Below are 7897 nucleotides of genomic sequence, written 5' to 3' on the forward strand. Positions count from 1 at the left end.
CTCAGAGCCCTCTGACCTGGCTTCATCAGAGTCCTAGCTCTCTGGGAAAATGCTCAGGCTTACCTGAGCATTGGCTGAGTGCAGGCCCCAAGTCCTTACTTTCTTTAACCACTACAGGAACAAGGCTGTAAGTCCTCGCCAACTTTCTCCTACTTTACTTTCCCTCTCTCCAAGTTGTGTTGCAAAATCAGCCAGTTCTGTCTTGCCAACCACGTCACCTCCACTTTTTCTTCGTCTCTTGAAACTTCTGCTATTTCTAACAATTGCCAACAGAAAGTTTTTCCAGGGCCTGGCATTGAAGGGGACCCTTAGGGAGTAAGGGTGTGTGTGAGTGCATGAGAAGGGAGGTCGGGGTGGGACCGGCTACCAGAGAATTAAGAAAGAGAAGCTCCTGGTTGAAGTTGCTGACACAGTACGTTCTCTTTTCTTACAATTTAGGAATCTATTCTCTATACTATTATGCATGGAGCAGTCTCTTTCCTTCTTTGGGGGATGGTGGTGAGGAGCTGAGATCTCTGAAGTCAGTCTTTTCTAAATTGTTAAAAAATCATAGCTTTTACTGACAAGCACATGATATGATTGACTCATGTAAATCTCAGAAAATCCCTTGTGGGAGGTGAGCAGCACTTTACTATTTGTGTCCCCATCTTATAGCTAAGAAAACTGAGACCGGGACTTCCCCGGTGGTCCAGGCGTCGAGAATCTGCCTGCCAGTGCAAGGGACACAGGTTTGATCCCTGCTCCAGAAAGATCCCACATGCCACGCAACAGCTAAGCCCATGTACCACAACTACTGCAACAAGAAAAGGCACTGCAATGAGACTCAGGAATCACAACTAGAGAAAGCCCACACACAACAATGAAGACCCAACACAGCCCAAAGTAAATAAACACATTAAAAATTTTTTTTAAAGAAAAGAGAACTGAAACCAGAGAATACCCTGTCAGGAGTCTTGGTTGGAAATTCAACTCAAAGTTAAACAAACAAAAAGAAGGAGGAGGAAGAGGAGGGTAAATGTGGGACAAGGGGGGAGGAGAGAAGGGAAAAGCCGTGTTCTGATTCAGGTAAGCAGAAAGGCCAGTAGGTGGATCCAGCTTTAGGCACACAGGATCCAGGGACCCAAACAACTTATTTGGGTGTCTGTCAGCCTCCTGACTCTCTTCTCTGAACTGGCTCTGTTTCAGGCAGCTCATCCCCTCATGGGAGCACAGAGGGCACAGCAGCTCTTGCCCACTTCCTACAAATTCAAAAACTCTTTTCTAACATTTTGGGCAGAATTCCCCACGATGGCTCTCATTGGCTGGGTTGAGGTCATGTGCTCACCCCTGGAATCGGGACCAAGTCTGAGAAAGGGCAGATTCCACAGAGAAAAGTCAGAATGCTGAGACCAGAGGTGGGCAGGGACTCTGGGTAGGCTAAAGCCATAGAGGTAGAGGGGTCCACAATGGTAACATGAAAAGTGGATGTGTCAGTTCACTCCAAAGCTACCATCTGACTGAAACTGTAGGCGAGACTCCAACAGAGAACAAGCTGGCCCCCTTGATGCACAAAACCACGATAGGCAGTAATACATTTTTGTGTGACTTCGGCATCTAAGGTCCAGGAATGGGCCAGCAGGTCTGTGCTCGAGTGCTGGTTTCATCCTAATGAGCTGGGTTGACCTTGCAGATTTAACCACTTCAGTTCAGTTCAGTCGTTCAGTCATGTCCAACCCTTTGTGATCCCATGGACTGCAGCACGCCAGGCCTCCCTGTCCATCACCAACTCCTGGAATTTGCTCAAACTCACGTCCACTGAGTCAGTGATGCCATCCAATCATCTCATCCTCTGTTGTCCCCTTCTCCTCCTGCCTTCAATCTTTCCCAGGATCAGGGTCTTTTCAAATGAGTCAGTTCTTCACATCAGGAGGCCAAAGTATTGGAGTTTCAGCTTCAGCATCAGTCCTTCCAATGAATATTCAGGACTGATTTCCTTTAGGATGAACTAGTTGGATCTTCTTGCAGTCCAAGGGACTCTCAAGAGTCTTCTCCAACACCACAGTTCAAAAACATCAGTTCTTCGGAGCTCAGCTTTCTTTATAGTCCAATTCTCACATCCATACATGACCACTGGAAAAACCATAGCTTTGACTAGATGGACCTTTATTGGCAAAGTAATGTCTCTGCTTTTTAATATGCTGTCTAGGTTGGTCATAGCTTTTCTTCCAAGGAGTAAGCATCTATTAATTTCATGGCTGCAATCACCCTCTGCAGTGATTTTGGAGCCCAGAAAAATAAAGTCTGTCACTGTTTCCAGTTTCCCCATCTATTTGCCATGAAGTGATGGGACTGGATGCTATGATCTTAGTTTTCTGAATGTTGAGTTTTAAGCCAACTTTTTCACTCTCCTCTTTCACTTTCATCAAGAGGCTCTTTAGTTCTTCTTCACTTCCTGCCATAAGGGTGGTGTCATGTGCATATCTGAGGTTTACTGATATTTCTCCCGGCAATCTTGATTCCAGCTTGTGTTTCATACACCCCAGCGTTTCTCATGAGGTACTCTGCATATAAGTTAAATAAGCAGGGTGACAATATACAACCTTGACGTACTCCTTTCCTGATTTGGAACTGGTCTGTTGTTCCATGTCCAGTTGTAACTGTTGCTTCCTGACCTGCATACAGATTTCTCAGGAGACAGGTCAGGTGGTCTGGTATTCTCCTCTTTTTAAGAATTTTCTACAGTTTGTTGTGATCCACATAGTAAAAGGCTTTGGCATAGTCAATAAAGCAGATGTTTTTCCGGAACTCTCTTGCTTTTTCCATGATTCAGCGGATGTTGGCAATTTGATCTCTGGTTCCTCTGCCTTTTCTAAAATCAGCTTGAACATCTGGAAGTTCATGGTTCACGTACTATTGAAGCCTGGCTTGGAGAATTTTGAGCATTACTAGTGTGTGAGATGAGTGCAACTGTGTGGTAGTTTGAACATTCTTTGGCATTGCTTTTCTTAGGGATTGGAATGAAAACTGACTTTTTCCAGCCCTGTGGCCACTGCTGAGTTTTCCAGATTTGCTGGCATATTGAGTGCAGCACTTTCACAGCATCATCTTTTAGGATTTGAAAGAGCTCAACTGGAATTCCATCACTTCCACTAGCTTTGTTCGTAGTGATGCTTCATAAGGCCCACTTGACTTCACATTCCAGGATGTCTGGCTCCAGGTGAGTGGTCACACCATCGTGATTATCTGGGTCGTGAAGATCTTTTTTGTATAGTTCTTCTGTATATCCCTTGGTATCTTTAATTTTCTTAACGAGATGTCTAGTTTTTCCCATTCTATTGTTTTCCTCTATTTCTTTGCATTGATCACTGAGGAAGGCTTTCTTACTTAGACTCTCACTTTTCTCATTTACAAAACAGAAATAATAATACCTGTCCAATCTCCCTCATTGAATTGTTGTAGAAATGAAATTCAGTTCAGTTCAGTTGCTCAGTCGCGTCCAACTCTGCAACCCCATGAACTGCAGCACGCCAGGCCTACCTATCCATCATCAACTCCAAGAGTTCACTCAAACTCATGTCCATCGAGTCGGTGATGCCATCCAGCCATCTCATCTCTGTCGTCCCCTCTCCTCCTGCCCTCAATCCCTCCCAGCATCAGAGTCTTTTCCAATGAGTCAATTCTTCGCATGAGGTGGCCAAAGTACTGGAGTTTCAGCTTTAGCATCGTTCCTTCCAAAGAAATCCCAGGGCTGATCTCCTTTAGAATGGACTGGTTGGATCTCCTTGCAGTCCAAAGGACTCTCAAGAGTCTTCTCCAACACCACAGTTCAAAATGTTATACCTTGAATTAAAAAGCACTTTTAAGAGTCAAATATAAGGTATTATATTATTCTTGACGGGCGTGCTGCGACGGGCGCGCTGAAGCGCAGGCGGCTGCGACGGGCGCGCTAAAGCGCGGCCGAGAGGAGCCACCCCACGTCCGAGGTCAGGGGCAGAAGCCGGGAGGACCCCGTGCCCGAAGGGCGGTGGCCAAGAGGAGTTACCCCATGTCCGAGGTCAGGGGCAGAGGCCGAGAGTACCAGACTGCGACGGGGCAGGAACGGCCGAGAGGAGCTACCCCGCGTCCGAGGTCAGGGGGGGTGGCCCAGAGGAGATACCCAGCATCCGAGGCCAGGGGTGGCGACGAGAGGAGTTACCCCACGTCTGAGGTCAGGGGCGGCAACGAGAGGAGTTACCCTGCGTCCGAGGTCAGGGGCAGCGGCCGGGAGGAGATACCCCACGCCCCAAGCCTAAGGCCGGGGCAGCGGCCGGGACCACCAACCCCATGTCCAAGGAGCCGTGGCTGCGTGGGCGCAGGAGGGCCTAGAGGAGCTATCCCACATTGAAAGTCAGGAAGGGCGGCGGTGAGGAGATACCTCTTGTCCAAGGTAAGGAGCAATGGCTGCGCTTTGCTGGAGCAGCCCTGAAGAGATACCCCACACCCAAGGTAAGAGAAACCCAAATAAGATGGTAGGTGTTGCAAGAGGGCATCAGAGGGCAAACACACTGAAGCCATACTCACAGAAAACTAGTCAATCTAATCACACTAGGACCACAGCCTTGTCTAGCTCAATGAAACTAAGCCATGCCTATGGGGCCACCCAGGATGGGCAGGTCATGGTGGAGGGATCTGACAGAATGTGGTCTGCTGGAGAAGGGAATGGCAAACCACTTCAGTATTCTTGCCTTGAGAACCCCATGAACAGTATGAAAAGGCAAAATGATAGGATACTGAAAGAGAAACTCCCCAGGTCAGTAGGTGCCCAATATGCTCCTGGAGATCAGTGGAGAAATAACTCCAGAAAGAATGAAGGGATGGAGCCAAAGCAAAAATGATACCCTGCTGTGGATGAGACTGGTGCTAGAAGCAAGGTCCGATGCTGTAAAGAGCAATATTGCATAGGAACCTGGAATGTCAGGTCCATGAATCAAGGCAAATTGGAAGTGGTCAAACAAGAGATGGCAAGAGTGAATGTCGACATTCTAGGAATCAGCAAACTCAAATGGACTGGAATGGGTGAATTTAACTCAGATGACCATTATATCTACTACTGCGGGCAGGAATCCCTCAGAAGAAATGGAGTGGCCATCATGGTCAACAAAAGAGTCCGAAATGCAGTACTTGGATGCAATCTCAAAAACGACAGAATGATCTCTGTTCGTTTCCAAGGCAAACCATTCAATATCACAGTAATCCAAGTCTATGCCCCAACCAGTAACGCTGAAGAAGCTGAAGTTGAATGGTTCTATGAAGACCTACAAGACCTTTTAGAACTAACACCCAAAAAAGATGTCCTTTTCATTATAGGGGACTGGAATGCAAAAGTAGGAAGTCAAGAAACACCTGGAGTAACAGGCAAATTTGGCCTGGGAATACGGAATGAAGCAGGGCAAAGACTAATAGAGTTTTGCCAAGAAAATGCACTGGTCACAGCAAACACCCTCTTCCAACAACACAAGAGAAGACTCTACACATGGACATCACCAGATGGTCAACACCGAAATCAGATTGATTATATTCTTTGCAGCCAAAGATGGAGAAGCTCTATACAGTCAGCAAAAACAAGACCAGGAGCTGACTGTGGCTCAGACCATGAACTCCTTATTGCCATATTCAGACTTAAATTGACGAAAGTAGGGAAAACCACTAGGCCATTCAGGTATGACCTATATCAAATCCCTTATGATTATACAGTGGAAGTGAGAAATAGATTTAAGGGCCTAGATCTGATAGATAGAGTGCCTGATGAACTATAGAATGAGGTTCGTGACACTGTACAGGAGACAGGGATCAAGACCATCCCCATGGAAAAGAAATGCAAAAAAGCAAAATGGCTGTCTGGGGAGGCCTTACAAATAGCTGTGAAAAGAAGAGAAGCGAAAAGGAAAGGAGAAAAGGAAAGATATAAACATCTGAATGCAGAGTTCCAAAGAATAGCAAGAAGAGATAAGAAAGCCTTCTTCAGCGATCAATGCAAAGAAATAGAGGAAAACAACAGAATGGGAAAGACTAGGGATCTCTTTAAGAAAATCAGAGATACCAAAGGAACATTTCATGCAAAGATGGGCTCGATAAAGGACAGAAATGATATGGACCTAACAGAAGCAGAAGATATTAAGAAGAGATGGCAAGAATACACAGAAGAACTGTACAAAGAAGATCTTCACGACCAAGTTAATCACGATGGTGTGATCACTGACCTAGAGCCAGACATCCTGGAATGTGAAGTCAAGTGGGCCTTAGGAAGCATCACTACGAACAAAGCTAGTGGAGGTGATGGAATTCCAGTTGAGCTATTCCAAATCCTGAAAGATGATGCTGTGAAAGTGCTGCACTCAATATGCCAGCAAATTTGGAAAACTCAGCAGTGGCCACAGGACTGGAAAAGGTCAGTTTTCATTCCAATCCCAAAGAAAGGCAATGCCAAAGAATGCTCAAACTACCGCACAATTGCACTCATCTCACACGCTAGTAAAGTAATGCTCAAAATTCTCCAAGCCAGGCTTCAGCAATATGTGAACCGTGAACTTCCTGATGTTCAAGCTGGTTTTAGAAAAGGCAGAGGAACCAGAGATCAAATTGCCAACATCTGCTGGATCATGGAAAAAGCAAGAGAGTTCCAGAAAAGCATCTATTTCTGCTTTATTGACTATGCCAAAGACTTTGACTGTGTGGATCACAAGAAACTGTGGAAAATTCTGAAAGAGATGGGAATACCAGGCCACCTGATCTGCCTCTTGAGAAATTTGAATGCAGGTGAGGAAGCAACAGTTAGAACTGGACATGGAACAACAGACTGGTTCCAAATAGGAAAAGGAGTTCATCAAGGCTGTATATTGTCACCCTGCTTCTTTAACTTATATGCAGAGTACATCATGAGAAACGCTGGACTGGAAGAAACACAAGCTGGAATCAAGATTGCCCAGAGAAACATCAATAACCTCAGATATGCAGATGACACCAACCTTATGGCAGAAAGTGAAGAGGAACTAGAAAGCCTCTTGATGAAAGTGAAAGTGGAGAGTGAAAAAGTTGGCTTAAAGCTCAACATTCAGAAAACAAAGATCATGGCATCCGGTCTCATCATTTCATGGGAAATAGATGGGGAAACAGTGGAAACAGTGTCAGACTTTATTTTTCTGGGCTCCAAATCACTGCAGATGGTGACTGCAGCCATGAAATTAAAAGACGCTTACTCCTTGGAAGGAAAGTTATGACCAACCTAGATAGCATATTCAAAAGCAGAGACATTACTTTGCCAACAAAGGTCCGTCTAGTCAAGGCTATGGTTTTTCCTGTGGTCATGTATGGATGTGAGAGTTGGACTGTGAAGAAGGCTGAGCACCGAAGAATTGATGCTTTTGAAGTGCAGTGTTGGAGAAGACTCTTGAGAGTCCCTTGGACTGCAAGGAGATCCAACCAGTCCATTCTGAAGGAGATCAGCCCTGGGATTTCTTTGGAAGGAATGATGCTAAAGCTGAAACTCCAGTACTTTGGCCACCTCATGCAAAGAGTTGACTCATTGGAAAAGACTCTGATGCTGGGAGGGATTGGGGGCAAGAGGAGAAGGGATGACAGAGGATGAGATGGCTGGATGGCATCACTGACTCGATGGACGTGAGTCTGAGTGAACTCCGGGAGTTGGTGATGGACAGGGAGGCCTGGCGTGCTGCAATTCATGGGGTTGCAAAGAGTCGGACACGACTGAGTGATATGATCTGATGCTTACCTTCTATTTGGTTTGTTGAAACTAGCTTAAAATCCTCTATATTTTCCTAATTCCCTTCTTGATCTGTCTTTTAAAATATTCATTACAAAAGTAATACATACTATAAACAATTTTAAAAATATAAAGAATAAAAAAATTTTTTAAAGAAAA

The sequence above is a fragment of the Bos indicus x Bos taurus genome, chromosome 26 (genome assembly GCF_003369695.1).
Source record: "Bos indicus x Bos taurus breed Angus x Brahman F1 hybrid chromosome 26, Bos_hybrid_MaternalHap_v2.0, whole genome shotgun sequence".
NCBI classification, from domain to species: domain Eukaryota; kingdom Metazoa; phylum Chordata; class Mammalia; order Artiodactyla; family Bovidae; genus Bos; species Bos indicus x Bos taurus.